Here is a 24,327-nt window from a genome sequence, read left to right on the forward strand (position 1 = left end):
ACTTTGTTGTAATTTGTAGCACAAAATTAATTTTCAGCTGTCATTTCTAATATAGACATTTTTTTAATGCTGTTGTCACCTGTGATGATGTGTGCATATGTTTATGTTTAGTATATATTCTGTGTACATACAGGTAAAGCTGTGCCTGTGTGTATCCAGGGTAACAAAAGGAGAAGTTGAGATTTTTTCAGCATTAACAACTGTTGCAGTCGTAACACACCACGGAAGTGAACATGCAGTATCTTGGTCTTTGATTTTCTGTAGAGTCTAAAGGTTGAAAGACTAAAGGTTTTACCTTTTTGAATTCTGTAATGGGACTTTATGGTGGGTTTTGACCGACAAGCAGAGGAAGTTTGAAATTTGCATTTGGAGATAAGTATTGAAATTAGTATGTGGCTATTGCATTGCAAAGAAGTTTTGTAGGCAACAAAGATCATTTGCATTATACATGAGATTTGTAAGTAAACAGGGGCAGGTGTTTTGAAATTTGATGGACTCAAACATAGTGGTGAAATGGGAACATGAAAGGTTTTAATATTTTTGGATTCTGAGTTTACAAAGGTGTTAGAAGACAATGGTAGAATAAGATGAAAAGGGTATTTATGACAACAGAACTTAAGCTGCAGTGAGTTGCTCTGGGGGGGAAGTCCCACTGAAAGCCATCTCCTATGTTTGGAGAGTGCTGGAAAAGCTGTGAAAGTATTTTAACTGAAGAAGAAAAGCAACGTATATTTTGTGCCACGAAAATATTTGTCCTGAGAAACAGCTGGTTTGAGTCTCACTTCGGAAAACCACACCAGTGAGGATTTATTCTGGGAAGTCGCTAAAAAACTTTTGTTTATAAAAAAACAATTTTGTGGATTGGTAATATTTCGTGGATTATTTGGTTAAGCATCTATAGGAGCTGAGGCTAAAAAGAGAGTTTTATTGTGTGTCTCTGATTAAGCATTGTGGCAGTTATTTCTTTCTAACTGTTCATCTTTTATCTTGCATGTTTAAGTCTTGTCGTTTCATAAACATTTTAATCCTTCAATTTTTGAAAGTTATCATTTGGAGTCCTGTGTTTTTGGGTTCAGTAGTTCTTCTTCCTCATTTCTACGATACAGAAAAAAAGATTGCAATCAGAAGAGACGGATTTCAATCTGGGATCTGGTTTGTTCAGTATTAACAACATGCAGCATAATAGTCTTTGGGAGAGCTTCTGATCAACTATTCTCATCCAACATTCAAGCCAAGATAATAATAACTAGTTATTTATGATCGGTGATTCCCATGAAAGATGTATTGCTTTCTGCAGTTGAAAACTACTTTGTATGAGAAGCAGCAGTTCAAGAATTTAAGACAACTATTAATAGTACGCATCTCCCCATCTTAATTAAGAGAAGTGGATTTAGTTGTTGCTGTGAATATTTTTTTATTCCAATTCAAAAATTCCTTTTTTCCTTTCATTATCTGGGGGAAAAAAATTAAAATGCAACAACCAAGGAACAAATTAGTGTTGAGTAAAAAGTTAAACACAGTTAATTAAAAGGCAGAACTGCAACAGCAACATGGATAAGGATAAGCACGTTGATAGCATAAAACATGCTAACTCCCTGATGAGCCAGCATGTTTATTAAGTAAGTAACCAATCCATACCAATAACGTCAGACTTTCAATTCCTAGTAGTTAAGGCAGCTGCTTTCATGTGTTTCTGTTATGAACTTCCTTTTCAAGCAATCATAAAGATCGGTAACCACAGAATCGTAAAATTCCTACAGTGCAGAAGGAGGCCATTCGCCCCATTGAGTCTGCATCAACTCTCCAACAGAGCATCATATCCAGGCCCATTACCTGTAACCCCACAAATTTACCCCGCTAATCCCCTTAACGTACATTAATGTTGTGAATATTTCACGATAGCTACCATTTTACACCATTCGCTCTCCTGCCTCCCAAAACAAAAGTGCAAAAATACTTGCTACAAGAGCAAGTTACAGGCTATAAATCTTGCAGTGAGTAACTCACCTCCTGACTCCCCAAAGCCTGTCCACAATCTACAAAGCACAAGTCAGTAGTGTGATGGAATATTCTCCATTTGCCTGAATGAGTACAATTCCAATAACACTCAAGAAATTTGACACCATCCAGAACAAAGCAGCCCACTTGATTGGCACCTCATCCTCAAACATTTACTCTCTCTACCACCAACGCACAGTGGCAGCAGTGTGTACCATCTACAAGATGCTCTGCAGGAACTCACCAAGGTCTCACAGCACCTTCCAAACTCGCAACCTCGATCGCCTACAAGGACAAAGCAGCAGACACAAGAGAAGACCACCACCTAGAAGTTCCCCTCCAGCCACTCACCATCCTGACTTGGAAATACATTGCCATTCCTTCACTGTCGCTAGGTCAAAATCCTGGAAACCCTCCCTAACAGCACTGTCGGTGTACCTACACTACGTGGACTGCAGCAGTTCTAGAAGGCAGCACACCATCATCTTTCCAAGGGCAATTAGATATGAGCAATAAATGCTGGCCTAGCCAGCGAAGCCCACATCCATAAATGAATAAAAACATATTTGCCTTACTTTGTATCTCATGAATATTAATTAAAAGACTCATTCACCAGAATTACATTCCCCCTTTAAATTAAAATCTGCTAGTGGATAATTTATAACTGTACACAAGTGGCACACACCTGGAAAGCTTCATACATAGAAACCCACATAGAAAATAGAAGCAGGAGTAAGCCATTTGGGCCTTCGAGCCTGCTGCATCATTCATTATTACGGCTGATCAAATTCAATACCCTGATCCCACCTTCCCCCCACATATCCCTTGATCCTTTTAGCCCCAAGAGCTGTATCTAATTTATTTTTGAAAAATTTGTTTTGGCCTCAACTACTTTCTGTGGAGTAAATTCCACAGATCTCCACTCTCTGGGTGAAGAAATTTCTGCTCACCTCAATCCTAAAAGGTGTGACCCCTAGTTCTGGACTCCCCCACCATTGGGAACATTCTTTCCGAATCTACACTGTCTAATCCTGTTAGAATTTTATAAATTTCTATGAGATCCCCTCTCACTCTTCTAAACTCCAATGAATATGATCCTAACCAACTTAGTCTCTCCTCATATGACAGTTCAATTATCCCAGGAATCAGCCTAGTAAACCTTTGCTGCATTCCCTCTACAGCAAGAGCATTCTTCCTCAGTTAAGGGCTTCCTCATCCACAACTTGAGTTCAGAAAGCACTGCTTTTGTCTCCCTTTAACATCATAACTACAAAATATCAGGTGCCTGCAGCACAAGCTGTGCCAAGACTGGGCATGGGGGCCACAAGCAGCGGGGAGGGTAAGACGGAGGTAGAACTGGGAAGCAGGTGAGAAACAGAGTGGAAGCATGAAAGACAGTCTAAGTGCAAAAGTTGAAGAACTGTTCGGGAAAGGCCAGAGACTGTCCAGGGGCTGAAGCCATGCTGTTGGGAGAATATTTCAGAGCTTATCCTTGGGCTGTATGGGCCATGCTAGTGGGCTCTGCATGGTCTTGGTCATCGGTGAGGGAAGGCCTCTCTAGGCAGTGATGGTCATGCACAGTATCGTGTATAGGTATGGTTAGTCAGCTAAGGCATTTGGTCCTGGGGGTTCAATTCATGGTATTGGTAGAAAGAGGGCAGGAGAGGTATCTGTATTCTGTATCTCAGCAGCTGAAAAGACATGAAGGGGTACTGGATGTTTTCAAGGTGTGGGTCTCGAAAATTAGGTTTTCATATGGCCTCAAGAATGGAGGGAAAAGGTCAACAAACAGTTTGAGGACATCAACAATGAAGCGTTTGGGGGAAGACAGGAATATTGTTTTTTTTAAACTTTATTAGTGTCACAAGTAGGCTTACATTAACATTGCGATGAAGTTACTGTGAAAATCCCCTAGATGCTACACTCTGGCGCCTGTTATGTACAATAATGGGGTCAATGGTAATGTGGTAGACTGGATAATTAAAGTTTATTTATTAGTCACAAGTAAGGCTTACATTAACACTGCAATGAAGTTACTGTGAAATTCCCCTGGTCGCCACACTCCGGCGCCTGTTCGGGTCAATGCACCTAACCAGCACGTCTTTCAGAATGTGGGAGGAAACCGGAGCACCCGGAGGAAACCCACGCAAACACGGGGAGAACATGCAAACTCCACACAAACAGTGACCCAAGCCGGGAATCGAACACGGGTCCCTGCCACTGTGAAGCAGCAGTGCTAACCGCTGTGCTACCATGCCGTCTGTAATTTTTTTAATTACAGGAGGTATGGGAATTAGGAGATGTTGTCTATGGAGGGGGGGGTGGAAGGAACTTGGTGGGTGATGGGGGTAATGAATGGCAGTTGTAAAAATAAGCTTGAAAAGATTTATAGGAGAGTGGTCGCAAGGTGTGTGGGAGCACTTGAGCACAACAATTTGGGGCCTTTTGGAGGGACATCCTATTAATTTCCTGCTCAAATCATGGACAGCATGGGTCAGTGAGTGGACTCAAGGGTCTAATGCATAATGAACAAACTTCGCTCCTTTACAAATGGTGTGCATTGCAAATAGTGAGTGCACAGAGGGATGCTCAGCCACCTACCGACCTCCACAATGTCATCAGCCTGCAAGGGGTGGCCTGAGGGTGCAATGTACAGATTGAGAGAAGCTCATAGGCCTCAGATTAGATTGCTCCTTTGGAGATGGAGGGACACCATTCAAGGGGAACTACTAGTGATGGTTCAATTGTATCCATTCACGTATGCACGAATGGAGAAATCAAGCTGTAGGCAACGCTACCTTGAGGAAAAGGGCTTGCTACGAGTGACGCAGCTTCAGGGAAACCACTGTGTTGTGGAGCAAGAGCCAACGGGCCCCAGAAAACCCCAGTTACTCTCAAGGAGTGCAAACTCTACTAAGATATTTGGCGCAACCATGGTCTACAGAAGCTGCAGCTCATACATAGAAATAAGAAGACACTGCAGTATGCACCTTTACTTGTCTTGGGATGTGGTAGCCCTTTCTCAGTGAGGAGCACATGCTGTAAGGACTTAAGGGCAACCTATGCTGGTTGCTTTGAAGGTAAACACCACTTTTTTTTCTTTTGCCAGCAGATCCCTTCAAGGGTCCACTAAGGACTTTCAGAATCTCACAATTGGCATCACACAAATACATAGGCCACAGATGCCCTTTTCAATAAAGCTGAGAATTATCTGCAGTTCTACATGGATGGCACAAACCATACTACCTGAGCCATGGGATTTGCTGTGATCTCAGACTTCCTGCAAGTACAGGCACCATCGACAGCACGAATATGGCCTGGAGAACTCCCTGGCAGCACTTGTGAGACTCATTAATAGAAAAGTATTTCATTCTCTGAACACCCAGCTAAGTTATGATCACAGAAGATGGGGGGAGGTGGCATGGTGGTATCATTACTGGGCTAGAAACCCAGAGACATAGGGTAATGCTCTGGGGACCTAAGTTTGAATCCCACCATGACAGATGGTCAAATTTGAATTCACAGAGAGGCTTCACTGAACCGTGATGGAGATGTATTTTTCTCTTCAGCACTATTGATTCCCTGATCAACACAATGTCTGGCCTACAGTGAGTGAATGACTGTCTGGGTGACATCTAAATTGGCACAAGGACTTTTGAACCCATGAGGTAATGGCGAGGTGAGCAAATTTGACAGTGGCTTATACCTCATTCCCTGCTTCCACCATTCCACCACTGACAACTCCTTTAGTCACCATCTACTAGCATTGTAAAAGCACGATCACTACAAGGACAGCAGAAGATCACGGAAAATTTTGATACCAATCCTTTAGCATGTGCAATAAATGTGGCCTTTTCAGCATCACCCACACCCAGAGAACAACATCTAAAAATTGTAAAGTCATATGCCTCACCCTATGTAATTTCTTCTCCATACCCCTCTCCCTTCTCTCTCTTCCAATCAGTGTTCACATTTTGTTCATTGCCTTGTAAGCACCCTGAAACCTCTCCTGGGAATGATAGCAATTTTGAAATATAAGTTTTCACTTTCTATTTTGTACTTAATTCTCAACATAACAGATAATTACTTTTATATGTTATCAGTAATTCACAGAAGTTATATGTTATATTTATCAAGAAATTCTGCAGCTGGACACATCAAATGTACTAAAGCATTTCCATTATATTTGTGTAATGGAAAAGTATCATCGATTTTGATCAGTTAATTTAAAGAAAAGCTTCCCATGAGTTATGTTTTTTCATGGTATGTTTTATATATCTGCAGGATAACTTGTTGAAATTATATATATTGTCTCAAAGCAAGCGTTTTAATTGGTGAGCAGTCTCAATATTGCAATAGAAGGCCTGACCTTTGAAGGAAATAACGAGACATGCAAGATCTGGAGTTGCAAACTGGAGCTTCAGAAAACAAGGGAGGTGCTGAGTGCTGATATTGGCATATTAAATAAAGAGATTTAAATCAAGCTGTGAACTGTACTTTGGCATTGTATGAGGAAGCACTGAGTGCACAACACAAAGTTGTCTGGGTTCCAGTTTTTTGTGCATGATTTGGGAAGAGGCATCTACATGGTCAGCTACATTTCTACATCCGTAGAGAACAAATCTCCACAATAAATGTTCATAATGCAACTATACTTTCAAAATGAGTGTTCAAAACACAATAGAATAAAATCAAAGTTATATTTTTAATCCTGACCAGTAAAAAACTTAAACATTCTACATACACAAAGAAAGAATGAGCACTTAGCTCTTTCTATAAGCAACAGCACAACTTTGTTGTTGCCTCAATGCTGTACAATTTTATGATTCGATAATGCTTTGTTTATTCCACTAAATACAGCAGTTATCTGTTTTAAAATTAAGGAGAACTCTTGTATTGTTTTTCAACTAAGTATCATTGGATCTTTTATAACTACATTTAGGTGGTGCCTGTAAATAATTGCTGGTTATCATCTCGTTTAAACGTGTCCTGGTAGTCTCTTTCTTGAGGTTTATTGACATTCAAAATAAAAATGGATTGTTACTGTTTTTCTCTGCATTTTCAATGCTAAAATACAGAAAAACCAGAGGCAAAAAATGGGTTTTTGAATCAGCAATAAAAACTGACTTTAAAGACCCTTACATGTTAATACTGTGGGACATTAACAATTGAAAATAATTACAAATGTTGCATTCCATACAAATTATATATGATCTGCGCAAATGACACATCAAATTAGTGAAGTCTAAGGGCTTAATTTTAACTCTCAGCAGGAATGTTGCAAACTGAGTTGCATGCCTCCCCTGCAGCTCGGCCAATTTTGTCATTTGGACCTCATTTGTACACTTCCTATGTACTTCCTGATCCAAACAGCCAGGAAAATGGCTGAAAGCTGCTGTTAGATCATTAAATTCAGGTGGCAGTACGCCACCACTGAAGGTTCAAGGAAACATTTCTCAAAATAAGTGAAGTGAATCAGTGGAGCTCAGCAAGGGAATTGCACTCTGGACAAAAGGGAAGCCCAGTAAAGGGGGGACCAAAAGTTTTGTAGTAGGGCCCAGAGGAATCAAATTAAAATTTTAAACCTCACTGTTATGACGGCCACGGGGGAGCATCATTCGACTGCCCCAGGCAATCTAATGATGCTCCCCTGTGAATACGAGTTCCCCGATATTGTGAGTGTAAGCTCACCCAATAGGGAAGGAGCAGCGAGGGGTTTAAAATCAGCTGGCTCCACTCAGGCCGGCAGTCGATAGACTCGGGACGGATCTGCACTCTGTAGCCATTGAATAGCATTCAGGTATCACTGTAAATAAAAGGGTGATTGGTGATGGAAGACTGGCCTCGATAAGAGTTGGTTTGGTTGCTGTATCTGACAGGTTTGGCTCGATGAGGAAACACTTCATTGTCACCCTACTTTGGCTAAAATAGCAGATTCTGGGTCTGATGACATAATTTGGAGCCAATCTGCATTTTTAAGGAGGACCCCATTGGCTTGGGGCTAATCTAAAATTGCAATGTCAGATTGGCAGAAAAGATGTGAGAAAATCACCTGTTCCATTTTTAAACTGTCCCTGATCTGGCAGCCTTACATATGTTTGGGTGAGAGCCCAGACATCCATTACTCTTGTTGAAACAAGTGAGCACCAGAGAACAAACCTCCTGATTGACAGCTCTGGCTTTCTGATCTCTGCAGTCAATTCCACTGTTTGTTTTACATAAAATACTTTAAAGGATCTGGATGATTGACACTTTTATTGCCTTGTAGTGAAATTACGTTTTTAATATCATGGAAAAGGGTGAATGAATGACTTTTTAAAATCTTTTTTAAGCACATTCTAGCATCACTATATGGTTCATTGACCTACTATACATTTATAGAATCAATGAATGTGGAAGTGCCATAGCTTGGCATAGGGGCATGAAGAGCCATAGGGGATGGGTGGAGTGCCATAACTTGGCACCGGGGGAGTATGAAGAGGTCCTTTACAATTCACTTTTTAAAAATGTAATTTATGCTAGGGTTCACAACAAGTTTCAGGTGCTATGAACCATGACTCTTTAAAAACCTAGCCTGACTCCATGAATATTGCAGAGAAGCAGGACACACCTATTTCCGCAATGGAGCCAGCCAGGTCGGGAACCCTGGGTGCGAGATTGACAGGAACCAGCCCACAACCTCACACCCTTTATAAGGTTGAAAATTGGACAGTCCTGAAATGGGATCAGAAATCCCGATTCGGGACCAACCTGCCATTTTTAAAGGGCTCTCAAGTCATCCCAACTGAAAATTCAAACCTTGGTCATTTTTTGGTCTAGAAATATATTAAGGAATACTCTTTGGAATGTACTTTGGAAAGCTGTTAAATATTTTAATTGGCTCCTCACAAGAATACCAACAGACCAAACCAGATTGCTGCCAATATGCAAGAAGACTAAACAAAAAGCTCACGACCTTTACACTTCATTATTCATTCTTGAAAGCAGTTTCAAGGATTATTTTGCATGATATTTCCTGCTATGCACCTTATACAATGAAAATTTGGAAAGACAAATTTATAGTAAACTACCAATTTAATATCAAACACAATCTTCCACTGTGGAAAAACAGGCTCACTAGGCTGCTTCTGAAGGGGTGAGATCATAAAAGATAATCTGCTTAATTTCCACAAATTCATAATGTTACTGTATCTATATAGTATTTTATAATGTTTAAGCAAAATTTGATCAACAACTTTCCTTCTCAGATTTATGCAACATTAATGTGAAAATGCAAGTATGAATCTTTTTTCTCCCCGCTTTTAAGAGTCGAAGGACATTGCACTGGTGAATGTAAGTAAAGATGTGGAGATGCCGGCGTTGGACTGGGGTAAACACAGTAAGAAGTTTAACAACACCAGGTTAAAGTCCAACAGGTATATTTGGTAGCAAAAGTAAATGTAAGTAAAGCCTTAGAGAGGAAACGAGAAAGAGGACTTCTCACCCTTAGAGAAATGGAAGTTTCCAAAACAAATTCAGATTTTCAAAACTCATGCTGAGTAGTCAAATGGGACCAAAATGATGCATTCATTCTACTCCCATTTTCTATGCTTTGCTACAATGTTTATACTTTAATATTGATAGTTACAAACAGCCCGTGGATACAAGGTTTGATTCAAACTTCACCAGTTCTGTTCCAGTGACCTCCAAAATAGGGAACATCATTCTAGCTACTGTTAGTCACTTTATACAAGGCTTACAAATATGCCCCCAAAGTCAGAGTAGCATACTGAAAATCACCGTTAACTAGGGAAGTAAAGAGAGTTGAATAGTCGGGATAAGGAATCAAATTTGGGAAGATGTGGTAAACCAAAGAGTAGAGGCCAGGCAAGTGAGAAAAGTTATTCATAGGGGAAATGATAAACGGACAATGACAAGAGGGGACAGAGAGTATAAATCTAAGAGTAAATCTGCAGATAAAGCTATATGCTACAAAATAATAAAGATTCTGTATCGAAGCATTCAAAACAAAATAGATGAACTGATAGTGTAAATAGAAATGAATAAGTACGAACTGATAGCGAGTACAGAGACATGGCTACAGGATGAAAGAGATTGGAATCTGAATATTTAAGAGCTTGTGATATTTAGGAAGGACAAGAAGTTAGGTAAAGATGGCGGGGTGGCTCTGTTAATTAATGATGATAAAAGCACATTAGAGAGGGATGACTCAAGTTCGTGATTTCGTGATGTAGAAGCGTTTTGGGTAGAGATAAGAAATTATAAAATCTTGGGAGATTTTAATCTACACATAGATTGGAAAAAATCAAATGGGCAAAGGCATGGTAGATGAGGAGTTTATTGAATATTTTCGAGAAAGTTTCTTAGGACAGCATCTTCTGGAGCCAGCTGGAGTGAAGATTATACCAGACTTGTATTGTGCAATGAGATATGATTAATTGATAACCTCATAGTGAAGGCACCACTAGGTAGCAGAGATCATAATATGATTGGATTTTACATTCAGTTTAAGGGAGACAAAAGAGTGCATCCAAAACTAGTATTTTAAACTAAAATAAGAGCAATTATGAGGGCATGAAGATGGAGCTATCTAAAGTACACTGACAAGTGTGCATAAAGGATAGATCAATAGGAGGTTCAGTGCAGACATTTAAAGGGATATTTCAGAATACACACATTTGGAATTGACACATTCTAAGGGGAGTGCTCATTATCATGGTTAACAAGTTAAAGACAGTGTTAAACTTAAAGACAGTATGAAGTTATTTGTACAAAGATGGGCAGGTCAGAAGATTGGAAAAATATAAAGAACAGCAAAGAATGACAAAAAGATTGATAAGCTGAAAAAAGCAAGCGTACGAGAGAAAGCTAACTAATAATATAAAGAGTTTCTGTAGATACTTAAATAAGAAACAAGTTAACAAAGTGGTCCAATAAAAATGTATCCGGGGAATTGATAATGGAATTTAAGGCTATAGTGGAAATTTAGAAATCTAACTCATTCAATATGATTTTTGACATACCATATTTGCAATTGGGTTGCAACTGGATTGTGCTCATCCTCTTCAGTCTCTTTCATTGTCTCTTTCATTCTCTGTCCTTGTTCCTCTAATATTCCTACTGTTCCTCTCTCTCATTGTCTCATCAAATTCTTCTACTCACTCCAAGTATTTCATAGAGTCATAGAGGTTTACAGCATGGAAACAGGCCCTTCGGCCCAACTTGTCCATGCTGCCCCTTTTTTTAAACCCCTAAGCTAATCCCAATTGCCCGCATTTGGCCCATATCCCTCTATACACATCTTACCCATGTGACTATCTAAATGTTTTTTAAAAGACAAAATTGTATCCGCCTCTACTACTACTTCTGGCAGCTTGTTCCAGACACTCACCACCCTGTGTGTGAAGAAATTGCACCTCTGGACACTTTTGTATCTCTCCCCTCTCATCTTAAACCTATGCCCTCTAGTTTTAGACTCCCCTACCTTTGGGAAAAGATATTGACTATCTAGCTGACCTGTGCCCCTCATTATTTTATAGACCTCTATAAGATCACCCCTCAGTCTCCTTCGCTCCAGAGAAAAAAGTCCCAGTCTATCCAGCCTCTCCTTATAACTCAAACCATCAAGTCCTGGTAGCATCCTAGTAAATCTTTTCTGCACTCTTTCTAGTTTAATAATATCTTTTCTATAATAGGGTGACCAGAACTGCACACAGTATTCCAAGTGTGGCCTTACCAATGTCTTGTATAACTTCAACAAGACGTCCCAACTCCTGTATTCAATGTTCTGACCGATGAAACCAAGCATGCCGAATGCCTTCTTCACCACTCTGTCCACCTGTGACTCCACTTTCAAGGAGCTATGAACATGTACCCCTAGATCTTTTTGTTCTGTAACTCTCCCCAATGCCCTACCATTAACTGAATAAATCCTTCCCTGGTTCAATCTACCAAAATGCATCACCTCGCATTTACCTTTTTCCAACCCCTCTTACGTTCCTTCTTTCTCTTTTACAATTATTGGATAGTTCTTTCTGCTCATAAACTGCATCTCCACTCTAGGTAGCAGAATCTAGAATTATCTGTTGCGGAGCCTACAGAATATTTATGGTTAAAGCGGTGTCACTTCCCATTTGTTTCTTTGCAAGGTTTACTGGTTTATTGTTTAACAGCAGGAAATGTATAATGCTGAACATCATAGTTAAAAATTAAAATACATCAAAATCAAATCAAAATTAAAATGAAAATATATTGTCACACCAGATCAAAAGGGGAAGAATGCTTTGTTTGAAAGAAATCATTTGCATTTATATAGAGCCTTTCATGTCCTCATGATCTCCTAACACAAACTTGCATTTACAAAGAGTGCCTAGATCATCATAAAATATCCTAAGGCACTTCACAAGACCATTACCAATCAAAACATGTCACCAATAAGAGGATATTGGTGCAGAATAGGTTTTCAGGAGGGTCTTAAGAGGAGGAAAGAGAGTGAGAAAAGTGGTCAGATTTAGGCAATGTCTCAGAACCTTGGCAGTGAAGGTACGTTGGAACAATTAAAATTAGGGAGATATAGAGGCCAGAATTAGAGGAGAGTAGATATCTCAGAAGGTTAGTGAGGTGAGGAAATTTACTGAAATGTGCCAGTAAAGGCACTCGAGGGATTTGAAAACAAGGTTGAGAATTTTAAAATCAAGGCGTTGCTTAACCAGGAAACAAATAGGACAGTAAGCATAGGATGATAAATGAATTTGCTTTGATTTATTATTGTCACATGTATTAGTATACAGTGAAAAGTATTGTTTCTTGCGCGCTATACAGGCAAAGCATACCGTTCATTGAGAAGGAAACGAGAGAGTGCAGAATGTAGTGTTACAGTCATAGCTAGGGTATAGAGAAAGATCAATTTAATGCAAGGTAGGTCCATTCAAAAGTCTGATGGCAGCAGGGAAGAAGCTGTTCTTGAGTCGGAGACTTGATGAGAGTTTAGAATATAAGCAACAGTGTTGTGTATGAGCTTAAGTTTGTGGAGTATGAAAGATAGGAGATTGGTCAGGAATATGTTAGAACAGAGGCCAGTCCAGAAATAACAAAGGCATGGATAAGTGTTTCAGCAGCAGATAAGCAGAACCAGGGGTGGGGTCAAGTGTTGTTACAGAAGTGGAAATAGGAATTCAGAATGATGGAGTGGATTTGTGATCAGAAACTCATTTTGCAGTCAAGCATGACACCCAGGTTGCAAACAGTTTAGTTCAGATTTAAAACAGTTGCCAGGGAGCGGGATGATGCTCATGGCGAAGGAACAGAATTTTTGGCAGCAAGTGAAGATGATAGATTTGGTCCCATTATCAGTTAAAGGGGCATTTGAGGTCAAGAAAGGTGGTGATGGGGTGCAGTTTACATGTGGAAACTTGTGTTTTTGGATGAGGTCACCAGCAGGCAGCACAAAGATGAGAATTAAAAGGGCAACAAAGGTGGATCCCTGAAGGGGTCACTCACCTTAAGAAGGAGCGGCATTCCGAAAGCTTGTGCTACCAAATAAATCTGTTGGACTTTGACCTGGTGTTGTGAGACTTCTTACTGTGCTCTGAAGGGCAACAGAGGTATACAATTGTAGGAACAGGAAGATAAGCCATTGCAGGTGACTTTCTGACTAGGACTAGATAGATAAGTAAGGAAACAGACAAGTGAAGTCCTGCCCAATTAGACAATGGAGGAGAAGCCGTGGAGGAGGATAGTCTACCATAGTCACAGTCGCATGAGAATGGTACTTGCGACTTTGATAATAGCCATCTTGGTTTTGTGCAGGGTAGAAATCTGCTTGGAGGGATTTGAAAATGGAATTCCAGAAAAGATGGGCATGGAGTTGGGAGGTACCAGACTTCTATTCTCATGGGATAAAGGGGGAGGTGGCGAGATGGGTGGAGAACTGGCTTGGTCACAGAAGATAGAGGGTGGTAGGGGAAGGGTCTTTTTCCGGCTGGATGCCTGTGACTAGTGGTGTTCCGCAGGGCTCTGTATTGGGACCTCTGCTGTTTGTCATTTATATAAACGATCTGGAAGGTGTAACTGGGGTGATCAGTAAGTTTGTGGACGACACGAAAATGGCTGGACTTGCAGATAGTGAGGAACATTGTCAGAGGCTACAGAAGGATGTAGATAGGCTGGAAATTAGGGCAAAGAAATGGCAGATGGAGTTCAATCCAGATAAATGCGAAGTGATGCATTTTGGTAGAACTAACGTAGGGGGGAGCTATACGATAAATGGCAGAACCATAAAGGGTGTAGATACGCAGAGGGACCTGGATGTGCAAGTCCACAGATCCTTGAAGGTGACGTCACAGGTGGAGAAGGTAGTGAAGAAGGCATATGGCATGCTTGCCTTCATAGGACGGGGCACAGAATATAAAAGTTGGGGTCTGATGTTGCAGTTGTATAGAACGTTGGTTCGGCCGCATTTGGAATACTGCGCCCAGTTCTGGTCGCCACACTACCAGAAGGACGTGGAGGCTTTAGAGAGTGCAGAGGAGGTTTACCAGGATGTTGCCTGGTATGGAAGGGCTTAGTTATGAGGAGAGATTGGGTAAACTGGGGTTGTTCTCACTAGAAAGGTGGAGGATGAGGGGTAACCTAATAGAGGTGTATAAAATTATGAAAGGCATAGATAGGGTGAACGGTGGGAAGCTTTTTCCCAGGTCGGTGGTGACGTTCACGAGGGGTCATAGGTTCAAGGTGAGGCGGGGGGAGGTTTAACACAGATATCAGAAGGACGTATTTTACGCAGAGGGTGGTGGGGGCCAGGAATGCGCTGCCAAGCAAGGTGGTGGAGGTGGACACACTGGGAACGTTTAAGACTTATCTAGATAGCCACATGAACGGAGTGGGAATGGAGGGATACAAAAGAATGGTCTAGTTTGGACCAGGGAGTAGCGCGGGCTTGGAGGGCCGAAGGGCCAGTTCCTGTGCTGTATTGTTCTTTGTTCTTTATGGTATTTCACAGCCAATTAATTATTCTAGAAAAGTTGCCTCTCTTGTGATGTAGGAAAATGTAAAATCCTGTTTATGCAGTGTACATTTGTTTTCCTGTACAGCAAAGGCAGCAATGTTGCAGCAAGCCTTCAGTATTAAGCAAAAGTTACATGCTTAAGTCTCTGAAATGGGGCTTAGCCCATGACTTTGGCTCAGGACTGAGAGTTCTACCACTGAAGCAAAATTTGACACCTGTTACTCTACATCTCTCATTGAAATTGAGAATACCAATAAGTGTAAAATAATGCATTCATGAAATGCACTTCATTCCCAGAACAGTAACACAAAGGTTGGAAAATGTCACTTGGTTTCCACTGTAACTGAAAGCATGAGATTCTCTAAGTAGAATCTTGTTAAAATTTCTAATATTCTTATAGTTATGATATTTATTAGGACAAGGCATAATGTTTGTTCTGGTTTCTTCAGAGGAAGCTCCAGCATTGTATAAATGTCTCCCCCTTCTGCCACAAAGCATTTACTACAGCAAAGTATTCAGCATTATTACCTTCTGAGCCAAATAGGTAAAAGAAAATCTCAAAACATAACAATAATTTAAATTTTTATTCAAGGGATGAAAACTGGGAATGATTTCACACAACTTAGAATTTTAATCAATAGATTGACAGTCATCTTTCAAATGAGACATTAAACAAGGATCCTGTCTGCTCTCCTGGATGGACATAAACAATCCCAATCTTGTGAAGAGCAGGTGAGTTCTCCCCGGTGTCCTAGCTAACATCTATCCAATTTTTCATTTGTGTTTGAGATGTGGGTGTCGCTGACTAGGCCAGCATCTATTGCCCATCCTTAATTGCCATTGAAAAAGCGATGGTGAGCTGCCTTCTTGAACTGCTACAGTCCATGTGATGTAGGTACACCCACAGCGGTGTTAAGGAGAGAGTTCCAGGAGTTTGACCCAATGACACTGAAGGAACGGCGATATATTTCTAAGCCAGAATGGTGAATGGTTTGAAGGGCAACTTCCAGGTGGTGGCGTTCCCATGCATCTGCTGCCCTTGTTCTTCTAGATAGCAGATGTTGTGAGTTTGCGAGGTGCTGACTTAGGTATACACTGCTGCGACTGTTATATTTATGGATGGGGTGCCAATCAAATGAGCTACTTTGTCCTGGATGACGTCAAGCTCTTTTGAGTGTTGTTGAAATTCCACTCATCTAGGCAATCAGAGAGTATTCCATCACACTCCTGACTTGTGTCTTGTTAGATGGTGGTCAGCCTTTGGGGAGTCAGGAAATGAGTTACTCGTTGCAGAATTCCTAGCCTCTAACCCAGGGCCTGATGGAAACTATCCAAGGCTGCTCAGGGAGACGAGAGATGAAATCGCTGGGCCTCTGACGCAAATCTTTGTCTTGTCACTGGACACAGGTGAGGTCCCAGAGGATTGGAGGATAGCTAATGTGGTCCCGTTATTTAAGAAGGGTAGGAAGGATAACCCGGGTACTTATAGGCCGGTGAGCTTGACGTCCGTGGTAGGGAAGTTGTTGGAGAGGATTCTTAGAGATAGGATGTATGCGCATTTAGAAAGGAACAAACTCATTAACGATAGTCAGCATGGTTTTGTGAGAGGGAGGTCATGCCTCACTAACCTGGTGGAGTTTTTTGAAGAAGTGACTAGAATGGTTGACGAGGGAAGGGCCGTGGATGTCGTCCATATGGACTTTAGTAAGGCGTTTGATAAAGTCCCTCATGGTAGGTTGGTGCAAAAGGTTGGCTCTCATAAGGGGGAGGTGACTAGATGGGTGGAGAACTGGCTTGGTCACAGAATAAGAAGTCTCACAACACCAGGTTAAAGTCCAACAGGTTTATTTGGTAGCAAATGGTATTTGCTACCAAATAAACCTGTTGGACTTTAACCTGGTGTTGTGAGACTTCTTACTGTGGTCACCCCAGTCCAACGCCAGCATCTCCACATCTTGGTCACAGAAGACAGCGGGTGGTAGTGGAAGGGTCTTTTTCCGGCTGGATGCCTGTGACTAGTGGTGTTCCGCAGGGCTCTGTATTGGGACCTCTGCTGTTTGTCATTTATATAAACGATCTGGAAGAAGGTGTAACTGGGGTGATCAGTAAGTTTGCGGACGACACGAAAATGGCTGGACTTGCAGATAGTGAGGAACATTGTCAGAGGCTACAGAAGGATGTAGATAGGCTGGAAATTTGGGCAAAGAAATGGCAGATGGAGTTCAATCCAGATAAATGCGAAGTGATGCATTTTGGTAGAACTAACGTACGGGGGAGCTATACGATAAATGGCAGAACCATAAAGGGTGTAGATATGCAGAGGGACCTGGGTGTGCAAGTCCACAGATCCTTGAAGGTGACGTCACAGGTGGAGAAGGTAGTGAATCAGGCATATGGCATGCTTGCCTTTATAGGACGGGGCATAAAGTATAAAAGTTGGGGTCTGATGTTGCGGTTGTATAGAACGTTGGTTCGGCCGCATTTGGAATACTGCGCCCAGTTCTGGTCGCCACACTACCAGAAGGACGTGGAGGCTTTAGAGAGTGCAGAGGAGGTTTACCAGGATGTTGCCTGGTATGGAAGGGCTTAGTTATGAGGAGAGATTGGGTAAACTGGAGTTGTTCTCACTGGAAAGACGGAGGATGAGGGGTGACCTAATAGAGGTGTATAAAATTATGTAAGGCATAGATAGGGTGAACGCTGGGAAGCTTTTTCCCAGGTCGGTGGTGACGTTCACGAGGGGTCATAGGTTCAAGGTGAGGGGGGGGAGGTTTAACACGGATATCAGAAGGACGTATTTTACGGGCCTGGAATGCGCTGCCGGGCAAGGTGGTGGAGGCGGACACACTGGGAACGTTTAAGACTTATCTAGATAGCCATATGAACGGAGTGGGAATGGAGGGATACAAAAGAATGGTCTAATTTGGACCAGGGAGCGGCGCGGACGTGGAGGGCCAAAGGGCCTATTCCTGTGCTGTATTGTTCTTTGTTCTAACCACAATTTTTATATGGTCAGTTCAGTTTAGTTTCTGGTCAATTGTAACCTACAAGAGGTTGATAATGGGGGATTCAGCTATGATAATACCATTGAATGTCAAGGAGCGATGGTTAGATTCTCTCTTGTTGAAGATAGTCATTGGCTGGCACTTATATGGCGTGAATGTTACCTGCCACCCGTCAGCCCAAGCCTGGATATTATCCACGTCTTGCTGCATTTGGATATGGGCTGCTTAATTATCTGAGGAGTTGTAAATGGTGCTGAATATTGTGCAGTTATCAACAAGCATCTCCACTTCTCCTTATGATGGAAGGAAGCTCATTGATGAAGCAGCTGAAGATCACAGGGCTGAGAACACTATCTTGAGGAACTCCTGCATTGATATCCTGGAACTGAGATGATTGAGCTCCAACAACCACAACCATTGTCCTTTGTGCTACGTATGATTCCAACCAGCAGAAAGTCTTCCCATGATTCCCTTTGACTCTGGTTTTGCTAGGGCTCCTTGATGTCACCCCCAGTCAAATGTTGCCTTGATATCAGGGGCAGTCACTCCCACCTAATCTGGAATTCAGCTCTTTTGTCCCTGTTTGAACCAAGGCTATAATGAGGTCAGGAACTGAGTTGTCCTGTTGGAACCCAAACTGAGCATCAATAAGCACATTATTGCTCAGCAAGTGGACTTGATAGCACTGTTGATTACCCCTTCCACCACTTTACTGATGATTGATAGTCGACTGACAGGGCAGTATTGGCCGGGTTGGATTTGTCCTGTTTGTTTGTATATAGGACATAACCTGGGCAATTTTCCACATTGCTGGGTAGATGCCAATGTAGTGTAACAGCTTAGCTAGGGCCACAGCAAGTTTTGCAGCATAATTCTTCAGTACTATTGTCGGATTATTTGTCAGGGCCCATAGCCTTTACATATCTAGTGCCTTCAGCAGTTTCTTCACGCGGAGTAAATCAAATTGGCTGAGGACTGTATGCCTTGTCTGTATAGCGTGCAAGAAACAATACTTTTCACTCTATACTAATACATGTGACAATAACAAATCAAATCAAAGACTGGAATCTGTGATGCTAGGGACCTCTGAAAGAGGCCGAGACGGATCAGCCAATTGGCATTTCTGGCCGAAGATTATTGCAAATGCATCAGCCTTATCATTTGCAATAATGTGCTGGGCTTCCCATCATTGAGGATGGAGGTATTTGAGGAGTCTCCTCCTTTGGTGGGTTGGTTAGTTGTCCATCATTCATGACTGGATGTGGCAGAACTTAGATCTGGGGCGGGATTTATTGCATATCCCACATGTTTCACGGCAGCAGGAGAGATCTTCTAGTCCCACCATTATGAATGGGATTTCCCACTGAATGCACGCCTTGCCGTCATGAAACCCGTGATGGAGGTGCACCATCAGTGGGACCAAAATAACTGCTGGTGTGAACAACCAGAAAGTTCCAGCCCTTACGGTAAATCAGACAACCTGAGCATTGGAAGCCCATTCTGTTCACAAAGGCTGCTGTGCGAGCGCCTTGATGGCCACAGGAGTAGTCAGTGAGCCCTTATATCTGGAAAAGTCAGCCTTGGCTCCGAAGCCAACTGCCCTCTCAGCCTAACTGAGCAACTGATACATTGACAAGCCTTCATTGGCACAGAGATAGGCAGCTGACGGAGGTATCACATAGATGTCCCTGGAACAATCCGTTGGTAGAAACATTGCATGGCAAATTCACCTTTAAGGCAGCAGGCATTGGGTGGCAACCACTTACCAGTGGCCTCAACTCCTTATTCCACATATATCCAACAGCACCACCTCCCAGGACAGATGCACACTGCACAAGTATTGCTGCTCAGGCATTAATGAAACTGAGCTTTCGCCAGTACACCCACCTACTGAGCTGGATAATGGCTTCTACGATCAGGCTGCCTTCGTTGCTCCATGCACCCTCCTCGTTCACCTCCAATGGCTTCTTTTGGACACTGCAGCTCCCCTGGCCACTGCACACCTGCATCATGTGGCTACATCCAGGACCACTCTCCTCTTATCCAGAGGAGTCAGAGTCTGAAAATACCAACACCGTGACCAGACAACGCCTCCAGTGCCTCCTAGGAGCCTTTATTCTACATCCAGTGAGTACCTAGGAGACACCATTCCAGTAGTGGTAAATGATATTGACCCCATCCTATCCAGAACCTCCAAGCACGATAGTTTAGCTTGGTTGAGGACACGCTGAAGACAAATTCACAGATCTGCCATTTATCTTCACAACTCTGCTGATGCTAATTCCTCACCTCAATGCAGTAAGCTCTGAGCTTCCATTGTGATACTGCTAAAGATTAGAATCACCTGACATGCTTCTGCACCTAATTTTTATGTTTGTATGGGGAAATCCTGGTCGGTTCAGTCCTTATGTATGTCAAATATCTATCCACTTCAGATCAGTCAACCAGTGATCTGCCGCAATGGCTGCTTTTGGGAAATTCAGCAAATTGCGGAAGATGTCAGGGAATTTGTCTGAATGGGCCCACACTATTTTACAGTCCCCATCATTAGGCCATCATTCCTGCCTCCATGGGATCAGTAAAATTCTGGCCAAAGAGAGGACAGCAACATAGGATTAAGAGAAAGGCTCAGAAAGAAAACATTTTTTAAAATTTAAAATCTCAAATGATAATTAAAATGAGACTCCATACTTGTGAAAGTTAATTTTCAATGCAGAAGTGATCATTTGATAGTATTTAAGATGTATCAATCATTCTGTTAAAACTTTACTTATACTAGAATGGACAAATGTTAATGATTTGTGTCCAGATAAGCAGGTATCTATCATGCAAATATAGCAACTTCATGCCATGGATTTTAAATGAGTCTCTAGTCAAAATACCATTCTCACGTAGATACTGAAACAGTAGGACAAATGAGACAGCAATTTCCCAACTTCATTACATAAGTGCAGTCACCTAAAGTTGCTGTCCGACTTATACTTCAATAACAGTGATGATGCTAGCCTCAGCATTATTCTGTAACAAAAAAGGGCCCTATTTGTTTTTCCAAATAAAGACCATTTCCTCACACGCAACCCCATCCAAAGATACCTCTTCGATCTCAACTTATGGAATTATCTTGGGTTGGATCGTCAAACTGATTTGCTTGAAACTATTATTATTTTTACTATTGACCAGAACATAGATGGTACCATACCATAACCGCTAGAGTTTTCCCTGGACTTCTTCTCTTCCTCTTGTATTCCAGGCCTTGACTTTCTGGAACAGTGGTAGTAATGCCTGGTGTCTTAGACAAATCTGAGACCCAACAAACGAGCTCTTCTGTCACATTCTCTTGCAACAGCTAGTGCTGATTTGCTTGCCTTCCCCCACCCATTCATGCTCCAGAAAAGGGATGGCTCCTAACATATCAATAACCAATTACTCCCTTTCTCCTGGTGACTCATGTAAGGCCTCTAATAAGTTTGAATAGCAGAGTGCTCACGTTCTTTAGGCAAAGTCTTCAGACAATTTGTGGGAAATACTTCGATGGAATGTTGGTGAAGTCTTGATAAAGTACCCCAAAAAGTCTCCCAAACTGTCACAAAAGTCCTCTTCAAACACAGTCTAGTCAGAAGATCTCCAGCAGCAAGTGAACAGTAAAAGCTGTGCTCAGCACTGACTTCTTTACTCCTGTTCAACTGGTCACAATTAGGAGAAATTATTAATTGCATCACTAAACAGCAAAGTAACGTGCAGGTTCTCTAGTGAGCATTTTCAGCCAAGTTAATTGTCAATCAGAGCCAGTCTTTTTGGCAAAACAATTAAACTAAATCACGTTAACTGAGGAATAAATCAAAAAGGGCGGTCCCCAAAAAAGGAGAGGAGCACCCGAAACAAAAGGCAAAGTAGAAAGGAAACTTAAAATATCAAACTAAAATATGATTAAAGAGGTTGATAATGCACTCCAGCCCCTGCGGTGCTCACGGGTACGGAAGGCATCAACAGTGCCCTCAGACACCGCATGCTCCCTCTCCAAGGATACCCAGCCATGAACGTAGGCGCGGTAGAGGGGCAGACAGTCAAGTCGGACGATCCCCTCGGTCACCCGCTGCCTGGACCTGTTGATAGCAAGTTTTGCCAGGCCCAGGTCTTGGTCTTGGTCACTGAACTGGATCAAGTGTTAGATCAAGTCCAAGATCAGGTGCAGTGCCTTTTCTTGTATGTCTCTCTTGTGGGTCCATTAATTGGATTCAATTTGAATCTGAATTGATTTTTGGAGTAAGCAAGGAGATGGATTAAGGGCTTGCCCTGTCCACTGTGAATTAGCATTGTAACTACGAAAGGTAAGCCACAAACCTAGAGCAATGCTCTGGAGTGCCTGGCTTGAATCCCACCACAGTAGATGGTAAATCGTCCTGTGGCAGGCATAGATGACCTGAAAAAGTTTGGGTTCATCTTGTGGCCTAGTGATATAGGTCACTGAAGTAGTAAACCACAAACCTGGAACAATGCTCTGGTTTCCAGGTTTGAATATTACCACTGTCAACAGTTAAATTTGAATCCTAAACTAAATCTTATCGAGCCTCGGCCAGTTATTCCTAGTTTGCGCTTCAAAACCTTGGCTCAGGTGACATCTTGTGCAAAAGACAGGATAAACTAACATTGCAATTCAAGACCTGATCATGGCCACTTGGAGGCCTTTTAATGCCTAATGTCTCCAGGGAAAATCAGACAGTCTTGTGTTTTAAACAGATTTGTAATTAGTCCCATTGTGATAATACAAATCACATTCTTAACAATGATCTAGATGTTATGCTGAAAGATTGAATTTGTGTGGCAAGCACCACTCACGTATACTAATAATCTGCATCTTTCCCCATCAACACTTGGGCTTTGCATCCACTCGATTAGGTTGCACTCTTAAGTCACTTTATGAATTTTCGTAGTTCTGTTTTTAACGGGCCCTTACAATTTTTCATTCTTAGTGATGCAGAGATGTCATAACTCACTGTGCAGAGCAGTATGTGTTGACTGAGCTCTTTGATCAAGCATTTGGTCATGTGTCCCTTATATCCCTTTACGTGACTGTGTCAATGTTTTGTTTGATAACACTCCTGAAGTGCCTTCCAGATTTTACTATATTAAATGAATTATATAAGTACAAATTATTGTTTTTGAGAGATAGTACAATTTTATGGTCCAAATGTTGCTGTTATAATGATGTAAAACTCAGTGTTCACCATTTTTATTCTGCGAAGCGGAGAGCACTTTCTGACATCCACACATGCGCAGTAAAATGCAGAAATTCAAAACCTGTTGTCAGTAATTCTATGTTCCTCACAGAAGGAAATCACTTAGAAATCTGATTTGAAATAAATTTCAACTGTCTCTGCAAATAGTCTTAAGCCCTGTTGAATGAGGTATAACTAGGCTTTTAACAGTGCACTAAGCCATAACTACTGTTGAACAACCACTCTGATTTTGTATTTGTGAATTTATGTTGCTGAATTTCTCTACTCCATGCAAAAATTCCAGAGATTTGGATTTTTTTAAGTTTGTTTATTTATTTCAGCTTCTACCTTAAACCCATGTGTATATCACAAACTTTCTTTTGGTTTATACAAAAAAACAAGTGAAGGGCAAAACCAGTTCGTTACTTCCTGGTTTGCTGTCCGTGAGAATTCTTTAAGGTGATTGGCTGGTTAGCCTTTTTGATGACTTCAGTGATACTGAACACCAGAAATTCCCTATAGCTAGGACCAAATTGAAATGAACACTAGAAAAGGTGAAAGTAACACACTGAGTGAACTGTAACATGCTACGCTCCAACCTGTGTATCCTTGGATTATTTTTTTTTAATGAGTCAACCCACCATAAAAGGTTAAGCTAGAGTTGATTTACTACGGCAACACAGTCTGTACATATCACAAAACAGTAGATATTGGACATACCGAGCAAGTCAGGCAGCATCTGTGGAGGCGACACGAGTGGCTGTATCATTAAATTTGATATGTTTTGTGATAATTTTCTATGAGTTATATTTCACTAAGAAAGAGTGGGGGGGCTGTTGTTTACTGTTGTGGACTAACACCTGGGCAACCAGTGAAAGTGATGTTTGATGTCCAAGTGGATGTTTCTTTCTGGGTTCTGGAGCTGACCTGCTGCTACCCTCTCTCCATAGAGGCTGCCTGACCCGTTGAATATTTCACTTTTAAATATAAAACAGTAATAATAGAGACTAGCAAATACACAACGCACCTTCAGTGGCAGGTCTTGCCTCCGATTGCTGAAGGAGAGAGAACCAGCAAACCGTCCCCCCGCGAGCCGGTTCCA

At 41.7% G+C, this 24,327-nt stretch overlaps 1 protein-coding gene across 1 annotated transcript in view; it reads right to left on the minus strand.

The window, feature by feature from the left end:
- The window catches only part of LOC144495003 (uncharacterized), a 218,217-nt gene extending 193,940 nt beyond the window's left edge, over positions 1-24,277 (minus strand). The window contains exon 1 of the mRNA XM_078214763.1: positions 24,253-24,277. The gene's annotated coding sequence lies outside the window, so the exon portion shown is untranslated. The remainder of the gene's footprint in view (positions 1-24,252) is intronic.
- Positions 24,278-24,327: the final 50 nt, after the last annotated feature.

The sequence above is a fragment of the Mustelus asterias genome, chromosome 6, assembly GCF_964213995.1.
Source record: "Mustelus asterias chromosome 6, sMusAst1.hap1.1, whole genome shotgun sequence".
Lineage (NCBI taxonomy): Eukaryota > Metazoa > Chordata > Chondrichthyes > Carcharhiniformes > Triakidae > Mustelus > Mustelus asterias.